This window comes from Herpailurus yagouaroundi, unplaced genomic scaffold, assembly GCF_014898765.1.
Source record: "Herpailurus yagouaroundi ecotype Mexico unplaced genomic scaffold, PumYag 67681, whole genome shotgun sequence".
NCBI classification, from domain to species: Eukaryota; Metazoa; Chordata; class Mammalia; order Carnivora; family Felidae; genus Herpailurus; species Herpailurus yagouaroundi.
In genome coordinates, this window is record NW_024420481.1 from 6,655,767 (window position 1) to 6,683,280 (window position 27,514).

A 27,514-nucleotide genomic window follows, 5' to 3' on the forward strand; every position below is an offset into this window, starting at 1 on the left:
TTCAAAATCAACAAAAACAAGTTAAGTTAACATCATGGCATATCATAGTGAAGCTTGCAAAATACAAAAACAAAGAGATTATTCTTAAATGAGCTAGGGACAAAAGGTCTTAAACTGATAAGAGTAGACACAATAGGTTAGCAGCAGACCTGACCACTGAAACTTGGCAGGCAGAAGGCAGTGGCAGGAAATATTCAATGTGCTTAATAAGAAAAAATATGCAGCCAAGAATTATTTATCCAGTGAAGCTGACATTCAGAATAAAAGGAGAGATAAAGACTTTCCCAGACAAACAAAAGCTAAAGGAGTTCAAGCCCACTAAACAAGCTATGCAAGAAATTATAAGAGGGACACTCTGAATGGAAAACAAAGACTACAAATGACCAGAGAACATCACCAGAAACATGAAATCTACAGATATCACAATGCACTAAATACATATGTTTCAATAATCACTGTATAAATGGAATAAATACCACAATCAAAAGACATAGCGTATCAGAATGGATAAAAAAATAATATCCATTATTATGCTGCCTACAAGAGACTCATTTTAGACTTTAGGATACCTGCAGATTGAATGTAAGGGGATGGAGAACCATCTATCATGTTAATGCAGGTTGAAGGAAAATTGGAGTAGCCATGCATGCTACAAATTAGATCTTAAATTAGATCTACAAATTAGATCTTAAAACAAAGATTGTAACAAGAGAAGAAGGGCATTATATCATAAGTAAGGGTTTAAAATTTTAAATATTTATGTCCCAAACTTGAAACACCCAAATGTATAAATCAAGTAATAACAAACATAAAGAAACTCATTAATAATAATATCATAATAGTAGGAAACTTTAATACCTGATTACAGCAATGGATCATCTAAGCAGAAAATCAAGAAGGAAACAATGGTTTTGAATGACACATTGGACCGGATAGACTTAACAGATATAATCAGGACATTTCATCGTAAAGCGGCAGAATACACACATTCTTCTAGAGTTCACCTGGAATATACTGGGACACAAATCAGCCTTTGATAGATACAAAGGGATCAAGATCATACCGTGCATATTTTCAGATCACTGTGCTATGAAATTTGAAATCAACCACAATAAAAAATTGGGAAAGCCCTCAAATACATGGAAGTTAAAGGACACCTTAGTAAAGAATGAATGGGTTAACCACAAAAGTAAAGAAGAAATTAATAAAATACATGGAAGCAAGTGAAAATGAAAACAGCACAGTCCAAACCCTTTGGGATGCAGTGAAGGCAGTCCAAGAAGAAAATTCATTGCAATTCAGGCCTATCTCAAGAAGTGAGAAATATCCCAAATACACAACCTAACCTTATACCTTAAGGGGCTAGAAAAGGAGAAGCAAATAAACCCAAAGCAGCACAGGAGGGAAATAATAAAGATGAGAGAAGAAATAAATGATATATAATAAAAAAAAAAAAAACAGAACAGATCAGTGAAACTAAAAGCTGTTTTTGAGAGAATAAACAAAATTGATAAAACCCTAGCCAGACTTCTCAAAAATAAAAGAGAGAGGACCCAAACAGATACAACACAAATGAAAGAGGAGAAATCACAACCAATACCACAGAAATACAAACAATTATGAGACTACTATGAAAAATTATATGTCAACAATCGGGGAAATCTGGAAGAAATGGAAAATTCCTAGACACTCACACACAACCAAAACTCAAACAAGAGGAAATAGAAAATTTGAACAGGCCCAGAACCATCAAAAAAATTGAATCATTATCAAAAACTTCCCAACAAATAAGAGTCCTGGTCCAGTTGGCTTCCCCAGGGGAATTCTACCAGACATTTAAAGAAGAGTTAGTACCTATTCTTCTCTAACTGTTCCACAAAAAATAATAGAAATGAAAGGAAAGCTTTCAGACTCATTCTATGAAGCCAGCATTACCCTGAATACAAAAACAAAGAACCCACTAAAAAGGAGAAGTACAGGCCAACATCCCTGATGAGCCTGGATGCAAAAATTCTCAACAAGATGCTAGCAAATCATATTAAACCGTACATCAAAAGAAGTATTCACCATGATCAAGTGGGGTTTATTCCTGGGCTGTAAGGCTGGTTCAATATTTGCAAATCAGTCAATGTGATATATGACATCAATAAAAAAAGGATAAGAACCACATGATCCTTTCAATAGATGCAGAAAAAGGATATTTTCTTGATAAAAAAAAAACCCTCAAGGAAGAAGGAAGTAGGGGACAGAAAGACATTACATTAACATCATAAAAGCCATATATGAAAGGCCCACAGCTAATATCATCCTTAATGGGGAAAAAACTGAGATCTCCCCCCCCCCTTAGATTAGGAACACGTGAGATCCACTCTCACCACTTTTGTTCCACATAGTACTGGAATTCCTAGCCTCGCAATCAGACAACAGAAAAGAAATAAAATTCATCCAAATTATCAAGTAAGAAGTCAAAATTTCACTCTTCACAGATGACATGATATTCTACATGGAAAACCCAAAAGACTCCACCAAGAAACTGATAGAGCTGATAACTGATTTCAGCACATTTGCATGATATAAAAATCAATGTACAGAAATTGGTTGCATTTTTATACACCAATAATGAAGCAGCAGAAAGATATATTAAGGAATCGGTCCCATTTACAATTTACAAAAAAACATAAGATACCTAGGAATAAACCTAACAGAAGACTTAATATGTGTATGTTGAAAACTATAGAAAGCTTATGAAAGAAATTGAGGATGGCACAAAGAATTGGAAAAACATTCTACGCACATGGATTGGAAGAACAAATATTGTTAAAATGAGGATACTACCTAAAGCAATCTACACATTCAGTGCAATCCCTATCAAAATAACACCAGCATTCTTCAGAGTTAGAACAAAAAAAATCCTAAAATTTGTATGGAACCAGAAAAGAAGCTGAATAGCTAAAGTAATGTTGAAAAAGAAAACTAAAGCTGGAGGCATCACAATTCCAGACTTTAAGATGTATTTAAAAGCTGTAATCATCAAGACAGTATGGTATTGGCACAAACACAGACACATAGATCAGTGGAATAGAATAGAGAACCCAGAAACGGACCCACAAATGTATGATCAACTAATTTTTTTTTACAAACAGGAAAGAGTATCAATGGAAAAAAGACTGTTCAGCAAATGGCTCTGGGAAAACTGGACAGCGACTTTCAGAAGAATGAAACTGGACCACTTTCTTACACTATACAAAAAAATTAATTCAAAATGGATGAAAGACCTAAATGGAATACCAAAAAACATCAAAATCCTACAGGAGAAAACAGGAAGCAACCTCTTTGACTTCGGCCCGAGCAACTTCTTACTTGACACATCTCTGGAGGTAAGGGAAATGAAAGCAAAAAGGAACTATTGGGACCTCACCAAGGTAAAGTTTCTGCACAGAGAAGGAAGCAATCAACCAAACTAAAAGACAATCAACAGAATGGGAGATGACATTTTCAAATGACATATTGGATAAAGGATTAGTATCCAAAACCTATAAAGAATTCACCAAACTCAACACTCAAAAATCAAATAGTCCAGTGAATAAATAGGCAGAAGACATGAATAGACACTTTTCCAAGGAAGACATCCAGATGGCTAACAGACAAATGAAAAAATGATGGACATCACTCATCAGGGAAATACAAATGAAAACCACAATAACATACTATCTCATCCCTGTCAGAATGGCTAAAATTAACAACTCAGGAAATGATAGATGTTGGAAAAGAAGTGGAGAAAGGTGAACACTTTTTGCACTATTGGTGGGAATGCAAAGTGGTCTAGCCACTCTGGACAACATTATGGAGCTTCCTCAAAATACTAAAAATAGAACTACCCTACAACCCAGCAATTCCACTACTAGGTATTTATCCAAAGCATACACAAATGCAGATTCAAAGGGGCACATGCTCCCCAATGTTTATAGCAGCACTAAAAACAGCCAAACTATGGAAGAATAATGAAATGATGAATAATAATAAAATGTTGCCATTTGTAACAACGTGGATGGAACTAGAGTGCTAAGTGAAATTAGAGAAGACAGATTCATATGATTTCACTTATGTTTGGAAGTTGGGAAACACAACAGATGAGAATAGGGAAAAGGAAGGAAAATAAGACAAAACAGAGAGGAAAGCAAACCATAATAGAGTCTTAAATACAGAGAACAAACTGTGGGTTTCTGGAGAGGAGATGGTTTGGGGAATGGGTTAAATGAGTGATGGGCATTAAGGAGGACACTTTTTGGGATGAACACTGGGTGTCATATGTAAGAGATGAATCTCTGGCTTCTACTCCTAAAACCAAGACTACACTCTATGTTAACTAACTTGAATTTATTTATTATTTTTTAAAAAATAATGTTTATTTATTTTTGAGAGAGAGACAGAGTGTGAGTAAGGGAGGAGCAGGGAGAGAGGGAGACACAGAATCCAAAGCAGGGTGGAGGCTTTGAGCTGTCAGCACAGAGCCCAACGTGGGGCTCGAACTCACGAACCATGAGATCATGACCTGAGCCGAAGTCGGATGCTTAACCAACTAAGCCACCCAGGCACACCTAACTTGAATTTAAATATAAAAAAAGAAAGAAAGAAACAGTGTCAAGGAATGAACTTCATAACATCTTGTTTAGGAATGTGTCCTGGAACCATGCTCAACATTTAATTTCTCATTAAGTCAGTGGGTCACAATAAATTCCAGATTATAGATTGATCATTTACAACTAATGATTTGTAAAGCAGGAAGCCCAGCTTAAATAGCAATCTAGCCACTATGGAGATTTAAATCATAATTTATAACCCATTATTTATTACGGAGATGGTAAACATTTCAGTAAAATAAAGACAATTCTCATATGTTTTAAGTATAAATCTTATCTCCATTCAACGGCAAAATAATTGAGTAAAGAATACCATCCACTAGTAATTCCAAATTTTCACTTATTTAATGATATTTTTAGTACTTACCAAACATCATATATTTGTAAAATTTAAGAAATGAAGGTATATTCCACACTAAATTGTAAAAAAAAGAAAACTCAGAAATCCTATTACTTTGAGCTTAACTACTTCAAATTCATGATCATTTATTTTAAGAATTTTATTTATAAAAAATATTTTAACTGTGTGTGAATAATCTCTCAAAAAGTATTCATCTTTGTATCCACCATTCTTTTTTTCACTTATTTATTTAACAAATATTTATCTGCTGTCTATTACATGTCATGTACTCTGCAATGTGTTGAGTGCATAGAAATTAATAAAATGTAGCCCATTCTCCTTAGTCACTCAGAGTAAGGAAAAACATAGATGCAATCAATCGCAACACTGTGAAAAAAGTAGAAGTAAAGTATGTTTCATGAGGAGTGGCAACTATTTTGCTTTTGGTTGGGGTGAAGTGTATTAAATATTCCATGAACAAGTGATGCTTGGGTTTAAAAAATAAAAAAGTAGGAGTTTTCTTTAGTGGAGAAAAGTGATGAGAACCTCAAGTCTGAAGCATCCAATTTAAATATAGGATGGTGTCATAGACTCTAAGTATAAAGTTCTCTTTAGGCCAGCAAAAGAGTGGACACAGGATTAAAGTGAGAGATGGCTAATGTCCTGGAAAAGACAAGAGCCCCAAATAGGGGTCCTCGCCTCCTTTTTATTCTGTTCAGAAGGCTTAAAAACATGAGCATTCACAAAGAGACAAACTGTGAACATAAACTTGAGGACATGAGGGGAAAAAAGGGGGTTTTGAAGATATACAGTGCTTGAGGTTTGGGTCAATATAAAACAAAATCCGGGCACTGGGCAGATGGGTAGATGGTTGTTAACAGAAAACAGGAGGCATTGTGCCTGTTTATCTTTGCTAGCCTAGGGGATGAGACAAGTAGGGGTAAGAACCTCAGGGTTAACAAGACACCTTTTCTTTTGTTAACCATCTCCGCTGGAGGCTGCTTTGTCTGCAGCACAGAGGTCCATAGTCCAATTCACCAATTTACCTAATGTGGCCCCATTCTCCTATGAAAGCAGCTTCTGCTATAATATTAAACTTTGGGTGCTTTCAGCCTGAATATCTAATCTTGTTATTCCTATGTGTTGGGCACCTTTGTGCCATTTCTATTTCAAGCCCTTGCCTGTCTCTCTCTATTTTGGGGGGCTCTGCACCTTGTCCCTATTTTGGGTGCCTTGGCACCTCCCTATTCCTGGAATCTTTGTGCCTCCCTATTCTCAAGGTGTCTTTGCACCCCCCTATTCTTGGGGTGCCAATCTGGTTTACCCAAACTGAGGTGTGAGTGTTTTATGGCTTTGTATTTCTTTATGCATTGTTAACCCATTGGTGTAAGCACAGGGGATTCCTAAGCTTATCCCCTACAGGATGGTGTGTTATTGGAAAAGATATGTTGTTTAAAAAAGAAAGCATTTGAGTCAGTAATGAATGATGAGATTGTGAATCTAGATAGTGGTCAGATTAAGAACAGTGTCATTTATCACAATAAAAATTTGAATCTGAATTCGTAAGTATTGGGGTAAAATTAAAGACTTTTAAGAGAAAAATTGTTTTCCACTATGGAATCTAGACTAGAGCCAGAAGAAATGAGAGGTATTACATAAAGACTTGCAATAATTCACACAAAAATAATGAGGGTCCGAACTCAGGCAGTAAGTGCCTAATACATGTGCAAAAAATATTGCAGATATAGGCCCTCTGGAACTTCTCCCCTTACTGGATCTCTACTTTGAGCAAACAAACCTTCCCTGAGCTGCAGAATGTACAAAATGTACACTTTACAAATCATGGATCTATCCTTTACTAACTGTGTGATATTGGACATGTCAACTTCTTCATTTTTTCCAAAGCTGGAATATGGAGATTATTTATATTTATTTATATTTATACTTACATATAATGTACATATTCCAGCTTTGGAAAAGGCACAGAGTTTACATATATATGTCTTCCTACACACACACACACACACACACACACACACACACACACACATAGACACACACACAAGTATGGATATATAGACAGGGCGATTGCCACAATAAAATGAGATAATACAGGTAACTGTGCATTAAAATTTAATTATTACTCCATGTTAGAAAGACGTGAATCCTAAGAGATGCATGACTTTGGTACTTAAACAAAAACTATAGTATTGGCATAATCAATATCCACATTATTATTAAAATTCAAAGAATAATATCAGCAGTATACTTCCAAAGAGTAACATTTTTGACAAAATGCAACAGTTATGTTATACTTCTAATTGTAAATATTTATATTGAATAATAATATCTCTGGTTTACATCTCCTTGTCAACACAATACTTACCTATTGTTTAAAATATGCTTATTGAAGCATCAAATATCTGTATAATTTTTCTTTTGGATTATTGTTCTAATTTTATTAGGAAAAGAAATTTCCATAGTATCTAGCTATCCTACTCCCACTCCCATTTGTAAAGGCTTCATGACAATATTTTACATTAAATATGTTCAAATTATATATTCAAACTCTAATTGCACTTTGTCTTTTGGACATATATTTCAGTCCAGCTTTCTCTTCCTCTATTGCATTACATTTCATTACTTCTATTACCTTCTGGTTCCATCATTCACTATTTGTGTGGTGTTTGGTGAGTTACTTAATCTCTTTGAAACTCAGACTCTTAGTTTCCTAGAGAAAGCATATTAATAGTATCTAACTCACAAATATGTGATGGAAAATAAGTGTAATAATTTTTGAAAAGTGGTAGCATAATATCTTGCACAGATATTATTTCATGATTCTTTCTAGTATTAGCCCCACATTACTGGTCAATAATATCAGTCAGAAACAAGCATCACTTGGTGAGCATTTAGTGAGAGATTGTTGCCATATTTCAGGAAGGAACTTTTGTCTGAATGAAAGGGAGAGAAGTGTGAGAAGTGATAGTTGAAATTTCCCTGACAGTCTATTCTTAGGAGTAATTAGAGATGACTGAGGAAACAGAACTGGATCCCTCTCTTCTAGGTACTTTTGTCACAGAGAGAGAAAGAGAGTAGAACCTTCTGAAAGATGACCATGTGATAGATGGAGACCAATGAAAGTGTGTCACTGAATGGTTTAGATTTTAAAAAAAGTAAAGTAACTTAATGTAGTAGGTTACATCTGGCTCTGCCATTTACTAATTTTGAGATCTTGGACAAGGTACTTAATCTCTGTAAACCTGTATCCTTATATTTAAAAAGTGAATAGGAATACCATATACCTCAATGGTTATTAAAACCATGAATAATGTATTTGATGTGCAATGACTTTCATATATCAATTATTCAACAAAATACCAATAATATAACTTTTACCATTTCAACCAATCTATTCATTAAAGAAATCAACACCCTATTAACACACATTTTTTACTCATTAATCAAAATCTATGGCCTCGTCTGTTTCTAATGAATCCCTAAGGCATATTGGATATTTGAACATTTAAGAAATTGCATTTATCTAAGAAATTTAAATACATAACATCAATAATGTAACTTTAAATTATGTTTTTGTTAAAATATATTTTGTCAAAGGACACCAATCATCAATCTTTTAGTTTCTTTTGAATTACATAATAGAAAAATAATCTATATTTATATAAATAGGTTATGAAATTCTGACTTTTTAATTATCCTCTAATATGCCTCACATTGGTAGTCACGTTTGCCATGTTTGTTCACTGCTCTATATCTAGAAATTGCAGCAGTGCCTAGCACAGAGTAGGTTCTTAAGAAACACTCATCAAATGAACTCATTCAGACTGACCTCTCCCTAATTCATACAATTTCAAAATACAAATATAAAACTATTATGAGAAAACTGATAAATTCCTAGCAAAATAATTGAAGTTACTAGAAATATATGTATATAAAAAAATCAAAAATATATCTTAGACGGCTGTTGATCCATGTTTCTAAGCCCAGTTTCATTGTGGGAATGGGTTTTCCCATACCTCCAACAGGTGATTCACCAACACCAGCTTGGTGTCCTACAATTTAACTTAATTCTGACACTATCTACATAAAGATAGCATAAGATACACAAGTTAAGGTTTCACTCCTATAAGATTTCCCTCCCCACTTCAGATACCAATCCGAAGCCCAGGTTGTCATTTTTGCTTCTGACCAAGTGGCTATAGATTGAAGTTTCCAATGACCAATTCCTTGGATTTCTGGTACCAGTCACAAGTCCAGGTTGTTACCTGTCACTTCTGACTGACTAGCTATAAATCAGAGGTTCCCATGACCTCATCCTCAGGTTTGATAAATTTGCTAAAGCAGCTCACAGAACTCAGACAAACATGTTACTTATTAGATCACTGGTTTATTATAAGAGGATATAACTCTGGAACAACCAAATGGAAGAGGTGCATAGGGCATGGTATGGGGAAAGGGCATGGAGCTTTCCTGCCCTCTCTGGGTGTGTCATTCTCTCAGCAATTCCACATGTTCATCAACCTGGAAGTTCTCTTAACCTCATTCTTTTGAGTTTACTTGGATGTCCCATTACATAGTCGTGGTTGATTAAATCATTGACTCTTGGCTCTCAGTTCAAACTCCAGCCCCTCTCTCCTCCAAGGAGTCTGGAGACGAGACTAAAAGTTCCAACCACCTAATCATATGGTTGGTTCCCCTGGCAAACAGCCCCCAGCATTAGGTACAATGCAAAAGGCATCTCATTAACATAAAAACACAGTAGCAGCTCTCTTCACTTAGGTAGTTCCAAGAGTTTTAGAAGCTCTGTTCCAGAAACTGGGATGAAGACTAAATATATATTTCTTATTATGAATCATAATATCACAACTCAATATTTCATTCATTTTTAAAACATGCTGCAAACTTTGAGCGTGTCTTTATGATTTCAGATATATAAAAACCATTAAAGAGAAAGCAGGTAAATCACTGTGACCTTAATTCACAAAACTGAGTGACTAAGAAACTCAGCAAAATTTCTACACAATTATAATTTATCCCCAGAGTGATCCTACAGTGAAACTTCCATTATTTTGAGTGAAAGCTGGCACTTACCATAATAGGTTTCTTAGACCACACCCCATAGGCTCTTACTATTTACTTCCCATCCTCTCATTTATCTGATCTATCCTTTTTTTTTTTTTAATTTTTTTTTCAACGTTTATTTATTTTGGGGACAGAGAGAGACAGAGCATGAACGGGGGAGGGGCAGAGAGAGAGGGAGACACAGAATCGGAAACAGGCTCCAGGCTCTGAGCCATCAGCCCAGAGCCTGACGCGGGGCTCGAACTCACGGACCGTGAGTCGTCACCTGGCTGAAGTCGGATGCTCAACCGACTGCGCCACCCAGGCGCCCCATCCCAGCACCATTTTTAAAAGAGACCATCTTTTTTCCATTGCATATTATTTCCTGCTTTGTTGAAGATACAGTTGTGGGTCAATTACTGGGTTTTCTATTCTGTCCCATTGTATTTGTGCATATGTATTTGTGCCAGTACCATACTGCCTTGATGACTACAGCTTTGTAGTATAACTTGAAGTCCAGAATTGTGATCCTTCAGCTTTGCTTTGCTTTTTCAAGATTGCTTTGACTCTTCAGGGTCTTTTGTGGTTCCATACACGTTAGGATTATTTGTTCTAACTCTGTGGGAAAATGCTGGTGGTATTTTTGATAGGGATTACATTAAATGTGTAGATTCCTTTGGGTTATATAGACATTTTAACAATTTAGTTTTTCTAATCCATGAGCATGGAATGTCTTTCCATTTCTCTGTGTTATCGTCAATTTCTTTCAACAGTGATTTTTAGTGTTATGAGTACAGATCCTTTACGTTTATCATAAAGTTTATCCCTAGGTATCTTATGGGTTTGGTGCAATTATAAATGGGATTGATTTGTTGATTTCTCTTTCTGCTGCTTCATTATTGGTGTATAGAAACGCAAAACATCTGTACATTGATTTTGTATCCTATGACTTTACTGAACTCATTTATCAATTTTAGCCATTTTTAGTAGAGTTTTTTGGGTTAGGGTCTCTCTGATGTCTTCCATGCTTTTCTCAAGCCCAGTGAATATTCTTATGATTATTGCTTTAAATTCTCCATCAGGCGCATTACATATATCTGTTTTAATTAGATCTCTAGGCATGACCTTTCCTTCTTCTTTTTGGGGGGATAAATGATTTCATCTTGGTGTTTTGTCTAAGTCCCTGTCTTCGTCTCTGTGTTAGAAAAGCATTTATGCTTCCTGTTCCTGAGAGTAATGTCTTTATGAGGAAGAGGTCATATAGTGTTCAGGGCCTGGTGCTTCAGGGCATATCTCTGTTGTGTGCTACATGCACTCTGCTGCTATGTTTTGGCTGCTCTTTCCTTTCAGGTCAGTGGTCTGCCGAGACTCTCATTGCCTGCAGTGGGGAGTGTTGGAACCTTGACCAGAGTGTGGCAAGTTTTAATTAGGTGTGCTCTGGCCTTCTTGTTAAATGAGACCTGGTGCTCCTTCCACTTGAACTGAAGCCTTACAGAACTCTCTTGTTGGGAGATGTGGTGTGTGCAGGGGTTTATGCTGGTCTTCTGGGGAAAGAAGCCACTGCACTAGGCCTTAGGCACAGTTGTCTGAGAAAAGCAGTACCAGGAAAATGCAGTGGGGCAGGACTTGGTGTAAGCAGGTTAGGCAGCCAGTGTTGGAACTGTGCTGTTTACTGAAGTTTGTTTATGCTGAGGGAGAAGGGGAGGGAAATGGCACCAACCAGTTCCTTTATATCTGGAGAGGGGTCTCTGTGCTTACTGCTCTCATGGAGGCACTCCTGGAAGAAAAAAATAATTACCCCTCTTGCATCCCAGGCATTTTTCAGATCACTGTTTTCACACTGTCTCCAGGTTGCTTACCTGACTGGAGAAGCTCCATGCACTTTGGGCTCTATCTCAGCCAAGCCTGCTGATTTTTATAACTCTAAACTTTAGGAATGCCCTGTGACAGAGGCCTGCACTGGTCTGATGGAGGAGGGTCTCACCTCACCAACAGTCATGCCAGAGTGCAGAGGCATGTGATTTGAAGTAAAGCAGGATAAATAGCCAGTGTCTGAGTTACGTGCCCTCATCAGGTGTCTCTGCACCTATGCTGAGGGGTTGAAGAGGGAAAAGGTGCCCATCAGCTCCTTTGTCCCTGGAGAGGCTCTCTGTGAATGCCACCTCTTACAGATGTGCTCCAGTATTGTTTGCCTGCATTCTCTCCAGGAGTAGGGCAGCACCCTCAGGGCTCTATCCCAGCCAAGCCCACCAACCTTTAAAACTTAAGTCTCTGAGCCCTACTGGTTGCAAAAACTCACAAAAATCAGCCCCTCTCATTTTTCCAGCTAGTGGCTTTGGGGAAGTGTTCTCCTTGTGTATATCTGTTTGTACTCCACTCTCTCACCTTTCTCTGAGACCAGGGCTCCCTCCCCTCTGCAGCACCAGTGATCTGTTTCTCCCCTAAACCACATTTCTGTACTTCCTACCTTCCTTGATGTGGCATCTTATCTCCTTCTAGTTGTACAGTTTGTTCTGTCAGCCCTCAAGTCAATTTCTTCAGTATTTAGAATGATTTGATAGTTATCTACTTGTTTTTGAAGGATGAGACAAACCTACTACATTGCCATCTTAGCTCCTCTACTGTAATACATGTATATTTTTCCTTCTACAAGTTGTGGATGTGTGTTGTTCTTTTCCTAGGTTCATTAGGTGTGAGGTTAGGTTGCTTCTTTGAAAATGTCCTTGCTTCTCCAGGTAGGCCTATTCTCTCTTACAACAGCTTACTGCATCCCAAAGATTTTGGACCACTGTGTTTTTATTTTCATTTGTCTCCATGTATTTTTTTTATTTCATCTTTGATTTCTTAGTTGATCCAGTCGTTCTTTAGTAGTATGTTATTTAGCCTCCATGTACTTGTGTTCTTTTGTGTCTGTGTGTGTGTGTGTGTGTGTGTGTGTGTGGTTGATTTCTAGTTTCACACTGCTGTGGCTTAGAAAAATGCATGATATAACTTCAATATTTTTTAATTTGTTGAAACTTGTTTTGTGGCCTTTTCTGGACAATGTTCCATGTGCATTTGAAAAGAATGTGGGGCACTTGGGTGGCTCAGTCAGTTAAGTGTCTGACTTCTAGTTTGGTTCATGTCATGATCTCATGGTTCATGAGTTCAAGCTCCACATGGGCCTCTGTACTGGTGGCATGGAGCGTGCTTAGGATTCTCCCTCTCCCTTTCTGCCCCTCCCCGCTGGCACTCTCTCTCTTTCTCAAAATAAATATTTTTTAAAGGAAAAGAATGAGTATTCTGCTGTTTTAGGAAGGAAGGTTCCAAATATACCTGTTGCATCCATCTGGTCCAGCATGTCATTCAAAGCCACTGTTACTCTTTTGATTTTCTGTTTGGTTAATCTATCCATTAATGTAAATTGAGGGTTAAGGTCCCCTACTGTTATTGTGTTACTATTGATTATTTCCTTTATGTTTGTTAATAGCTGCTTTATGTATTTGGGTGCTCCCATCTTGAGTGCATAAGTATTTATAATTATAACTTATAAATTACTCATAAATTTATAACTTATAAATTAAGTTATAAATGGTAACTTCTTGTTGGTTTATTCCTCTTATGACTATTATATAGTATTCCTCTTTGTCCCTTATTAGAGTCTTTGTCTTAAGGTCTAGTTTGTCTCATTCATATATTACTACCCCAGCTTACTTTTCACTTCCATCTGCATGTTAAATTAATTTCTATCCTTTCAGTTTCAGTCTGCATGTGTCTTTATGTCTGAAAAGAATATCCTGCAGGCAGCATATATATGGGTCTTGCATTTTTATCCATTTAGTCATCCTATGTCTTTGTTTGGAGAGTTATTTCATTTACATTCAAAGTAATTATAGATAGGTATGTACTTACTGCCATTTTTCATTTTATAATGGTTTTTGTAGTTCTTCTCTGTTACTTTCTTCTCTTGCTCTTTTCTCTTGTCATTTGATGTCTTTCTTTAGATATATACTTGGATTCCTTTCTCTTTATTTTTTGAATATTTATTGCCAATTTTTATTTATGGTTGCCCTTAGGTTTATATATAACTATTTATGCATATAGCAGTCTGTATTAAGTTGATCACTTAAATTTGAACCCATTCTAAAAGCACTAAATTTTTATTCTCTTTCCCTGCACATTTTTAGCTATGTGGTGTTATACTTCACATCTTTTATTTGGTGAATCATTTGACTGATTTTTATAGGTGTACTTGATTTCACTGCTTTTTCACTTTCTAATTTTCTTACTCCTGCTTCTGGTCTTTCCTTTCCACTCAAAGAATTCCCTTTAACATTTCTTATAAGGCTGGTTTAATGGAGATAAATTCTTTTAACTTTTCTTGCTCTGGGAAACCTTTTATCTCTCTTTTTATTCTGAATGATAGCCTTGCTGGATAGAGTATTCTTGGTTACAGGTTTGTTTTTTTTTTTTTTTTTTCCTTTCAGCACTTTGAATATATCATGCCATTCCCTTCTGGCCTACAAAATTTCTTCTGAAAAAAAAAACAGCTGATAGTCTTGGGGGTTTCCTTTTTATGTAAATATTTTATTTTCCCTTGCTGCTTTGAAAATTCTCTCTCTGGGGCGCCTGGGTGGCGCAGTCGGTTAAGTGTCCAACTTCAGCCAGGTCACGATCTCGCGGTCTGTGAGTTCGAGCCCCGCGTTGGGCTCTGGGCTGATGGCTCAGAGCCTGGAGCCTGTTTCCGATTCTGTGTCTTCCTCTCTCTCTGCCCCTCCCCCGTTCATGCTCTGTCTCTCTCTGTCCCAAAAATAAATAAAACGTTGAAAAAAAAAAAAAGAAAATTCTCTCTCTTTATTTAAAGTTTATTTATTTTGAGAGACAGAGAGATAGAGAGGCAGAGAGAAAGGGAGAGAGAGAATTCCAAGCAGCTCTGCACTGTTAGTACAGAGCCTAACATGGGGTTCAATCCCACAAACTACGAGATTATGACTTGAGCCGAAATCAAGTGTCAGACTCTCAACCAACTTAACCACCCAGTCTCCCCTAAAATGCTCTCTTTACTGCTACTTTTTTTTTTGTTATTTAAATCACTATGTGTCTTGGTGTGGATGTCCTTGGGTTGATTTTCGGGGGGCGGGGTGGGCTCTCTGTGCCTCCTTTATCTGGATTTTTGTCTCCTTTCCCATATTATAGAATTTTTTAGCTTATTTCTTAAAATAAATGTGTTGCCCCTTTTTTTCTCTTTTCTCCTTCTGTGATCCCTATTATGTGATAATTATTGCATTTGGTGATGTTACTGAGTTCCCTTAATCTATTTTCGTATTTTGTTTTTCTTTTTTTCTCTATCCTGTTCAGTTTGATTGCTTTCCATTACTCTGTCTTCCCGGTCACTGATTCATTCTTCTGATTCCTCTAGTTTACTATTTATTCCCTCTAGTGTATTTTTAATGTCAGTTATTGAGTTCTGCATCACTGATTGGTTCTTTTTTACTCTTACCTCTTTATTAAGAGTCTCACTGAGATTGCCCACTCTTTTATCCAGTCCAATGAGTAACTTTATGGACATTACTTTAAATTCTCTAACAGGCATATTACTTACCTCCATTTCACATAGCTGTTTTGCTCTGATTTTGTCCTTTTCTTTCATTTGTGAAATCTTCCACTGTATCCTCATTCTAACTAACTCTTTGTGTCTGTTTCTATGTGATAGATAAGTCAGATATGTCTCCTTCTCTTGAAAGTAGTGGCCTAATGAAGAAAAGTTCCTATAATGTGATGTCCCTTATTCCCCAGAAACTGGCACTTCAGGGGTGTCTTTTATGTATGTTGTGTGTGCCTTACTATTGGCTAAACAAGGTTTGCCTTCAGTTTAGTTATCTGCAATGGATATCTTTGCCTGTTGTGAGCAGGATTTGGTCCCTGTGTTGTTAATGTGCCAGTATGAGACTGTTTTGGGATTGAATTGTGTCTGACAGGCATTTGCCAGTGCTGCAATCATAAGAAACTGCAACATGCTCTCCTTGTGTTGTCCCCTGAGAGACTTTTGTTGGTGAGCAAACTTGCATTCACATCATATATCTGCCCCTAGCCCACAGCTGGGGTCACAATGGAGCTGATATGTGTGGTTTTCTTCCCCTCTTTTCAACACAGGAAAACTTTGGGGTGATGCTGTTCACTCTCAGGTTTTTTGCACAAGCCATGCTTGTGGCATAACTTTGGATGGACTTCTGTGTTGGACATGTTGGATGGGCAGGTCTGCAGGAGAATGTGGGGCAGGGCTCATGGTGTTAACAAGGTGCTTGCTGGTCTTTTGTGGGACTGGATCTGGAGCTGCTTTGGAGAACACCTACCAAAGGCAGGTTGGAGGTGGCAGGTCCACAGGAGAGTACAGGAGTGGGCATGCTGTTTGTAATATAGATGGAGAGTGTTTCCACTAGTTCCCACAGGTGTCCATATATAGACTTCAGGGGAAGAAAATGGCACCCACCAGCTCTTTTGTTCTTGGAGAAGTCTCCTAAAGATCCTTGCCCTCCAAGCATATGTTCTGAGATTAGTAAATAAAACTTCTTTCCACATACTCTTGGTGTTTTCAAACAAAATTGTTTTTATGCAATTTTTTTTTTTAGCAGGGTTGCTTGTTATACTATCTCTTTGAGGGAAGCAACTCAGTTTCATATTTTCCTCTGCCTCTCCCAGAAGCAAGCTGTTGATTTTTAGAATCCAGATGCTAAGGGGTGCCCGGGTGGCTCAGTTGGTTAAGCATCTGACTTCAGCTCAGGTCATGATCTCACAGTTTGTGGGCTCAAGCCCCACGTTGGGGTTTGTGCTGACAGCTCAGAGACTGGAGGCTGCTTCGTTTGGATTATGCATCTCCTCTCTCTGTTCCTCCCCTGCTCACACTCTGTCTCTCTTTCTCTCTCTCTCTCAAAAAAATAAATAAAGATTTTAAAAAATTAAAAAAATAACCCAGATATTAAGCCCCACTGATTATAGAAGCTCATGAAGTTAAGCCCCATTGGTTTACAAAGCCACATGTTATGGGGATTCAGTTTTCCATTGTGACTCGCCCATGCCTGGGGTTCTTTGGATGGGGACTTCTCCTCTCCCTTCTCCATACTTGTGATGTCCCTTCATTCAGTGGACAGTCCTGTAGTTTATTTTGGTCCCTGACCTCATCTATGCCCTTTCTACAACTTTCAATGTGGTCTCTTCTCAATGAATAGCTGTGGGGAGTCTGTTCTGCCAATATTTGGGTAGATGTCTAGGTTACTTACACTGATGTGGATATATCTATGTGTATCCATGTGGTGAGGTGAGCTTAGAATCCTCCTACTTGTCATCTTCCCCAGAAGAGCTATACTTGCATATTATTTTTGAAGATTTGTTTTAAAATATGTAAAAATCTTTAGGTATAAATATTGTCTATAAACAATTTTATTACTCAACCAATTAATGCAGTATGCTATGACAATAATGTTTAGTTTTCCTCCTTACTTTATTGTGTAACATGGATTAATAATGATTAACAACTACTTATATTAATGACTCATCAAAGAAAGTCTTTAATGTCAGGTAGCAAAAGGAAAAAGGAAGAAGTTTCTTCATAATGTTAAAATAAACTAGTTGAAAAGTGAAGATCACATGAAATTAGAAACCACCTTTGATCTATGTGGTCACCTAATTTGAATATTTTAATAAATTAGATTATTATCTTGGCATAAGAGAGTTATAAAGAATTTTAATGATCTACAGTAAAACAGTTATTAACCAAAAAATGTTCATATATTAGAGTATTCTGGCTATTCAATTTTTATTAGGAAAAGAATCTTAGGAACATAGTGGAGAAGTAGGGGGACCTGAAGTTCCCTCATCCCTCAAATACAACAGTATTGAGGTCAGAAGATTGGAATTCCAGGATTTTGGGCTACAGAGTGACAGAAACATCTCCAGGGGCCCACAGGGACAATGTGGCAGGTCATAGGTGTGTGATTATGAACTAAAGAGATAAAATGAGTGGGGTAGGCAAAGAGGGTAGGGATCCCTTTCTGTGGAGAGACAAAAGGAAGAGAAAGAGAGGCTGCGGAAGTGTAGGATTACATTTGGACAAGAGAAAAACCACATACCGGGGAATGGAAAAAATGGAGAAAGAACAAATTTCTAACTGTGAGGCTTTCTCCAACCTGTTCATGTGCCTAGGGAGGTGGGGACCCAGCCCCAAGCTCAGTATCTAGCTGCCAGATGCAATCAGAGTAAGGAATCTTCTCCCTTGGGTGCTGTGGGAAGAAGGCAAATAGCCATTCCAAGGATAAAAGACTCTGCAGGCCACCCAACCAACCAGAGGCCCTTTGATGGCAGGCTGGGTGGAGTGGCATTTCCCTGGATCCAGGACCCACAGAGCAGGATCCTTTAAGACATCGGGTTTGAATCCCAGCCAAGAACCTGGGAGGCATGGGAGACTGTGGAGCATAACACAACTGGCCCTCTTGTGCACACATGGCACTGTGAATAAGGCCAGAACAGAGTGATTTGGGACACCCATTCCAGGGAGGAGAGACTGGGGTGTCTCCATTTTTCTCTCCATCACCAAAAATGTGGGGTTTCAGGGAAGGGGCAATAGGCCTACAGTGGAGGCAGGACTCACCTACACCAAACCACGCCCCTCTGTGCCTGGTAACTGCATATCTAACAGAGCAAGATTGACAGTAACAGAACCAGAAAGTCCCTCCTCCAGACCAGAGCAGCCACCAGCTCCAAGACACTGTCAGATATCGGTCTAGTGGTTTTGCATTCTCTGATTTGATTATTTGTCAATTCTTCTTATTTTATTTAGAGATTTATATTTTTTCATCCTTTTTCTCCTCTTATATCTTCCTTTCTCTAGTCTGGTTATTCTGGCTGTTGGTTTGTTTAAGCAGACACTTTTATATATTATTTTTATACTTGTATCTTCTTATTTTCCTCTCTCGGGACTAAGCCATATAGTTTCTCTGATTCTCGGCCTGGTCAATTTTTTTTTCCTTTTCCTTTTCACTGCCCCTGTTATTTATTTTTGTATGGGATAAGGCCTCTTCCACCACCACTATCCCTTTTTTATTTTTTTTCCCCAGGTACACTCCAACAAAAAAAGCACACCTGGTGGAAGGTCCAAACCACCACTATTAGTAGGGAGATAAAGCAACAGGAGTCGCAAGAATGGAAAGCATGAAACACACTCCAAAAACACCTTCTAAAGGGCCAGGCCCTGGACAGTGCATGGCCCCTTTTTAATATAGTAGTGCTCACAGATGCAGGACTCTTAACAAGCTATTAAAGCACATAAGGGACAGAAAACTAGCCAATATGATGAAACAGAAGAATTCTCAAAAGAAATTCCAGGAAGAAATGAAAGCTACAGAACTGCTCAAAACATATATAAACAATATAACTGAGCAGGAATTTAGAATAAGAATCATAAGATAAACATCTGGGCTTGAAAGAAGCAGAGAAGACAGCAGAGAATCTATTGCTGCAGACATCAAGGAACTAAGAAATAGTCATGATGAATTAAGAAATGCTATAAATGAAGTGAAAAATAAACTAGTTGCAGTGACAGCAAGGATGGAGGAGGCAGAGCAGAGGTTAATTGAAATAGAAGACAAAATTATGGAAAGTGATGAAGCCAAGAAAAGGGGAGCTAAAAAATACTACATGTACCACAAGGGGAGAATTAGAGAACTAAGTGATTCAATGAAATGTAATACCCGTATAATAGGAGTTTCATAAGTATAAGAGACAGAGAAAGGGGCAGAAGGTTTACTTGAGCAAATTATAGCTGAGAACTTCCCTAATTTGGGGAAGGAAATGGACATCCAAATCCAGGAGGTACAGACAACTCCCTTCAAATTTAACAGGAATAGATCTTCTCCACAGCAATGGACAGATTATTGTGGCAAAAAATCAGTAAAGAAACAATGGCCATGAATGCTGCACTGGACCAGATGGACTTGACAGATATATTCAGAACTTCTCATCCAAAAGCAGCAGAATACGCATTCTTTTTGAGTGCACATGGGACATTCTCCAACTTAGATCACATACTGGGTCACAAAACTGTCCTCCACAAATATAAAAGAATTGAGATCATACCATGCATATTTTCTGATCACAACGCTATGAAACTTGGAATCAAACACAGGAAAAAATTTAGAAAGCCTCCAAATGCATGGAGATTAAATAACATTCTACTAAAGAATGAATGGATCAACCAGACAATTAAGAAGAAATTAAAAAATATATCGAAGCAGATGAAAATGAAAACATGATAGTCCAAACCCCTTTGGGATGCAGCAAAGGCAGTTCTAAGAGGAAAATACATTGCAATCCAGGCCTTTCTCAACGAACAAGAAAATCCCTAAATACAAAATCTACCAGCACACCTAAAGTAACTAGAAGCAGAACAACAAAGAAACCCCACAGCCAGCAGAAGAAGATAAATAATAAAAATTATAGCAGAAATCAACAATACAGAATCCCCAAAAAGAAAAACAGATCAATGAATCTAAGAGCTGTTTTTTGAAAAAGTAAATGAAATTGATAAATCCTTAGCCAGACTTCTGAAAAAGAAAAGAGAGAGGACCCAAATAGATACAGTCATAAATGAAAGAGGAAAGATCACAACCAACACCACAGAAATACAAACAACTATCAGAGACTACTATGAGAAATTATATGCCAGCAAATTGGACAACCTGGAGGACACCACACAATACCACCATTCAAATGGGAAAAATAGAAAATTTGAACAGACACATAAGCAGCAATGAAATTGAATCAGTTATCACAAATGTCCCACAAATAAGAGTCCTGGGCCACACAACTTCCCAGGGCAAGTTGACCAGACATTTAAAGCCAAGTTAATCCTTATCCGTCTCAAGCTGTTCCAAAAAAAAAAAAAAAAAAAAAAAAGTGGGGGAAGAAACCTTCCAAACTCATTCTATGAAGACAGCATACTATGATTCACAAACCAGACAGAGACCCCACAAAAAAGGGGAATTACAGGCCAATGTCCCCGATGAACATGGATGCAAAATTTCTCAACAAGATACTAGCTAATCAAATTCAACAGTATAACTAAAGAATTATTCACCATGATCAAGTGGGTTTCATTATTGGGCTTCAGGGCTAGTTCAATATTTACAAATCAATCAATGTGATACATCACATTAATAGATAAAAGGATAAGAACCATATGATCCTGTCAATAAATGTAGAAAAATAACTTGACAAAATACAGCATCCTTCCTTAATAAAAACCCTCAAGAAAGTTGGGATATAAAGAATGTGCCTTAACATCATACAAGCCATATATGAAGAGCCCATACCTAATATCATCCTCAATAGGGAAAAACTGAGAGCTTTCCTCCTGAGATCAGGAACACGACAGGGATTTCCACTGTCACCACTGTTGTTTAAATTAGTGTTGGAAGTCCTAGCATCAGCAATCAGACAACAAAATGAAATAAAAGGCATCAAAATTGGCAAAGAAGAAGTCAAACTTTCACTTTTCACAGATGACATGATACTCTACATGGAAAATCTGAAAGATTCCACTAAGAAGCAGCTAGAACTGACACATGAATTTAGCAATGTCACAGTATACAAAATCAATGTACAGAAATGAGTTGTAATCCTATACAACAATAATGAAGCAATGGAAAGAGAAATCCAGAAATTGATATCATTTACAATTGCACCAAGAACCATAAAGCACCTAGGAATAAACCTAACTAAAGATGTAAAAGATCTGTATGGTGAAAACTATAGGAAACTTATGAAGGAAAGTGAAGAAGACACAAAGAAATGGAAAAGTATTCCATGCTTATGGATTGGAAACACAAATATTGTTAAAATGTCAATACTACCCAAAGTACTACCCAAAGCAATCTACACATTGAATGCAATCCCAATCAAAATTGCACTGGCATTCTTCTCAAAGCTAGAATAAACAATCCTAAAATTTGTATGGAACCACAATAGACCCCAAATAGCAAAAGTTATGTTTGAAAAAACAAACAAACAAACAAACAAACAAACAAACAAAAAACAAAGTGAGAGGCATCACAGTCCTGGACTTTAACCTCTACTACAAAGCCTTAATTATCAAGACAGTATGGTACTGGCACAAGAACAGACACAGAGACCAATGAAATAGAAAAGAGAACCCAGAATTGGACCCACCAATGTATGGCCAACTAATCTTTGACAAAGCAGGAAAGAATATCCAATGGAAAAAAGACAGTCTCTTTACAAATGGTGCTGGGAAAACTGGACAGCAACATGCAGAAGAATGAAACTGGGTCACTTTCTTATACCATACACAAAAATAAACTCAAAATGGATGAAAGACCTAAATATGAGACAGGAAACCAACAAAACCCTAGAGGAGAAAATGGGCAACAATCTTTTTGACCTCAACTGAAGCAATTTCTTGCTTGACATGTCTCTGAAGGTAAGGGAAGTAAAAAAGCAAAAATGAACTCTTGGGGCCTCTTCTGCACCGCAAAGGACAATCAATAAAACTAAAAGGCAACATATGGAATGGGAAAGATATTTGCAAATGACATATCAGATAAAGGGCTAGTATCCAAAATCTATAAAGAACTTACCAAACTCAACACCTGAAAAATAATCCAGTGAAGAAATGGGCACAAGATGTGAATAGACACTTTTCCAAAGACATCCAGATGGTCAACAGACACATGAAAAGATGCTCAGTGTCACTCATCATTAGGGAAATGCAAATCAAAGCTACATTGAGATACTACCTCACACCAGTCTGAGGGACTAAAATTAACACCTCAGGAAACAACAGAGATTAGCAAGGATGTGGAGAAACAAGAACCCTCTTGTACTGTTGGTTGGAATGCAAACTGGTGCAGCCACTCTGGAAAACAGTGTGGAGGTTCCTCAAAAAATTAAAAATAAAACTGCTGTATGACCCAGCAATAGCGCTACTAGGATTTATCCAAAGGATACAGGAGTGCTGATTCATAGGGGCACTTGTATCCCGATGTTTAAAGTAGCACTTCAACAATAACCAGATTATGGAAATAGCTCAAATGTGCATCAACTGATGAATGGATAAAGAAGATGTGGTTTATATATAGAATGGAGTACTACTTGGCAATGAGAAAGAATGAAATCCTACCATTTGCAACAACATGGATGGAACTGGAGGGTATTATGCTAACTGAAATTAGTCAGTCAAAGAAATACAGATACCATATATTTTCACTCATATGTAGAACTTGAGAAATTTAACAGAAGTCCATGGGGGGAGGGAAGGGGAAAGAATAGTTTCAAACATAGAGGGAGGCAAACCATAAGAGACTCTTAAATGCAGAGAACAAACTGAAGGTAGGTGGGGGGATGGAGATGGGGGTAAATGGTTGATGGGCATTGAAAAGGGCACTTGTTGGAATAACACTGGGTGTTGTGTGTAAGCGATGGATCACGGCAAACTACCCCCAAAACCAAGAGCACACTGCATACACTGCATGTTAACACTGGACAATAAATTATAATACATACATACATACATACATACATACTTATCAAAACAAATATTGAGTTCAAAACCTTTTGTTACAGACCAATTCCAATATATTTTTCCAAGTTTTTGCATTTGTAATATCATGTAGGCAACATATTTTGATACTTTTTTGATGATTGGAGATCTTACAGTTTCTTTGTCTGCACTTATTAGAAGGCCTGTATATTGAGATGTAATAAGAGTCTGAACTGAATGTATTGAGATACTCAGACCTCTCTTGAGCTTTCATTTTTCTACTTTAAGGAAAAAAAAATATTTGCACCTAACTTATGAATTTATTATGAAACTTGAGTTAGAAAGGTATGCAAAAACTATAAACTTTTATTCAAATGTAAGGTATATGTTAATTCAATAACAATTACTAATACTCAAGTGTGCCAGATACTCTGCTAGTTCCTATTTGTGTATTAAGTATGAGTAATTGTGTATAGATTATGTAATATTTATCTTTTAGGCAGAAATAAAACAGAATCAGAAAAACAATTCTAATAAGGAATTGAAGTTTATTTAGCCATGGTTAAGGTTTTGCTGCACTTTGATGTTAGTAATGTTAGTTCTATGTCTGTAGAGCTTGAGAAATCTTTAAAGTCTTTCTTGGTTAAGTATATCATCACAACTTGTGACTTTCTCAGATTTTGTCTCTGTGTACTTTAAATTCTTGCAAATTACAAACAAACAAGCATACATGTGCACATAATTATGAGTAACTTCAATTATTATCTAATGTGAGATACTGTGTCACAGATGTGACCTGTGTTACTACATTAATATATGTTTATTAGATCATTCAATCTCTAATCTATAAATTGACTTCCTTAAGAAACAATATGCAATTATTATCCCTTCTGAGATCAGCTACTTTTTCTTTGCCAATGAAAACGAAGAGGCCATGAAGATTGTAACCAGCCTGAGTCCATTTGCCTCAGTTTCCTGAATTATGTCTATTTATTTGGTAGAGAATAAAGCATCAGCGAATTACATTTGTCTTCATTAGGAAATAGGAAGATAGTGGATATTTTATGCAGAAGCCTGTAGTAGATGATAAAACTATCAGATTATTCACATTCTTATCACCAATGTCCTTCTGTCTGATGAAATTTTGCAACTCCTCTCATCAAGAGGTGGAATCTGTCTTGAATCCATTTGATTCAAGATCTGGGTTTTGTCATATGACTTAATTTGCTTAATTGGACATTAGCAGACATGACACAAACCAAGGTTTGAAAACTCCTGGGGCAATGTCCTCTCTTGCTGCTCTTGGGAACACTGTAAATATCACTATGTGAAAGAACCTGGGCTATCCTGCTTAATAATGGATAACACATCTCCCAGTTTCCTCCATCACACCTGGTGATAGGCAGCCATTTGCTAGACCTGTGAATGAGAATACCAACCTCTAACTACAAACACATAAGGGAACACAGTTGACACACATAACAGAAACATCTCAGATGTACCAAGCCAAAATTAACTAACCAAATAATCATGAGTAAACAAATGTGCTGCTCCTTCACACTACTGTTAGGTTGTTTATTTGAACCAAAGTGAATTAATAGAAGTCTATATGGTGATGTCAATACCTCTTGAACTTTCATGGGTGTATGAATTACTTTAGGAGCTTGTTAAAATGCAGATTCTGATTCAATAGATCTGGAATGTGGCTCAAGATTTTTATTTTTAATGAGTTCCAGAAGATGATGATAATATTGGTCCATTGAACACATTTTCATTAACAAGGTTCTCTGTGGTAGAAGATATAGAATAGTTAATAAAAACATGAGCTGCTGGTTCCAATAATTTGTATGACCTAGCCAATGAAATAAACCCATTTTAAATTTAAATAAATATATATTATCTTCCCACCTAACATAACAATAATAGTCCTTACCTTGTGAGGATTCACACAACATACACATACACACACATACACACAAATATGTATTCCTCATTTCATTACCTGAATGCAATAAGTATAAAGAGAACTTTCAAAGTAGAAGGCTGGAGTACTATAATACTATGCAAATGTAACAGTAAGTAATAATTAATAGCAGAAATATTTCAAGAAGTAAATTTGCTTTGTAATAAATTTTATTTGAAGTTCTGTTTAAATATCTGAACTGCTTTAAATTAGACTTCTTACTCTCAGTGAACTTACAAAGTGTTGCTTGGTTTAGAGTTTATGCAGTCAAATTTCCATTTATTCATCATCCATTTATCATAAATTAATGAATTGCAGTATTTATAAAGTCTTAAATAGATTTCCCCTAAGAAAAACTCCAAAAAAAATTAATACTGACACAAATTCAGTCATTTTCAGACTATAGGCATCATAGAAAAGGTTGAATTAGAGGATGATTAAGATTATTTCCAATTGTGAGATTCCATGAATTTTCTAAAGAGGAACTTGCTTAACTATAATAAATAATGTGTGATGTTTATTTTTTTAATATGAAATGTATTGTCAAATTGGTTTCCATACAACATGCAGTGCTCATTCCAACAGGCGCCCTCCTCGATATCCATCAACCACCCTCCCCTCCCTCTCACCTCCCATCAACACTCAGTTTGTTGTCAGTTTTTAAGAGTCTCTTATGTTTTGGCTCCCTCCCTCTCTAACCTTTTTTTTTTTTCCTTCCCCTCCCCCATGGTCTTCTGTTGAGTTTCTCAGGATCCACATAAGAGTGAAAACATATGGTATCTGTCTTTCTTTGTATGACTTATTTCACTTAGCATAACACTCTCTAGTTCCATCCACGTTGCTACAAAAGGCCATATTTCATTCTTTCTCATTGCCATGTAGTATTCCATTGTGTATATAAACCACAATTTCATTATCCATTCATCAGTTGACAACAACTGATGAATGGATAATGTGTGATGTTTAGAAATTAATGCTAGTAGTATTCTTTATGAAATTTTTTCAAATTTAATAAATAAGAAAATAGTTAAGTTGAAGAATAATTTACTCATTTTTGTTTTACTTCACCAATATTTAGTAAGAATGATTTTAAGATAGTTTAAAAGTATATGATAATTTACTAATCTACAATTAGACACACTTTTTTTTCACGTAGAGATTTCATCCCTGCATCCCTACCACCACAACCACTACACACATGTGCACACACAAACCCATGCACATAATAATGGACAAATTTTAGAGATGACTATAAAATTCCTTAACAGCTTTATTGAAATATTACTCACATACTATATAATGCACTCATTAAAACTGTATAACTCAGTTCTTCGTATATTATTAATATTTTTAATTATGGAAGAATACATGTAACATAAAATTTGCCATTTTAACCATTTTAAGTATACAATTCAATAGCACTAGTTACATTCACAATGTTGTGCTACCATCACCACCACTTATTTCAAAAAATGTTCATCCCCTCAAACAGAAGTTGTGTAACAATTAAGCAGTAACTCTTTATTTTACCCTGCTCACAATCCCCAGGAATTTCTAATATACTTTGTATCAGTATGAATATGTTTATTTTAGATATTGCATATAAATTTATTCACAAAATATTTATTCTTTTGTGTCTGGTTAATTCCACTTAACATAATGTTTCCAAACTTTATCCACGTTATGGCATATATCAGAACTTCATTCTTTTTTATGGCTAAATAATATTCCATTATATGTATGTAACACATATTTTTATGCTTACATCTATTGATGGACACAGGTTATTTCCAACTTTTGGCTATTATGAATGAGGTTGCAATGAACGCTGATGTAGAAGTATCTCTTTGAGACCTGATTTCAATACTTTTGGATATATACCTAGGAGTATTGTAGTGTCATGTAGCAATTCTATGAATAGCTGTTTGGGGAACAGCCAAATTGTTTTCTACAGTTGCTAT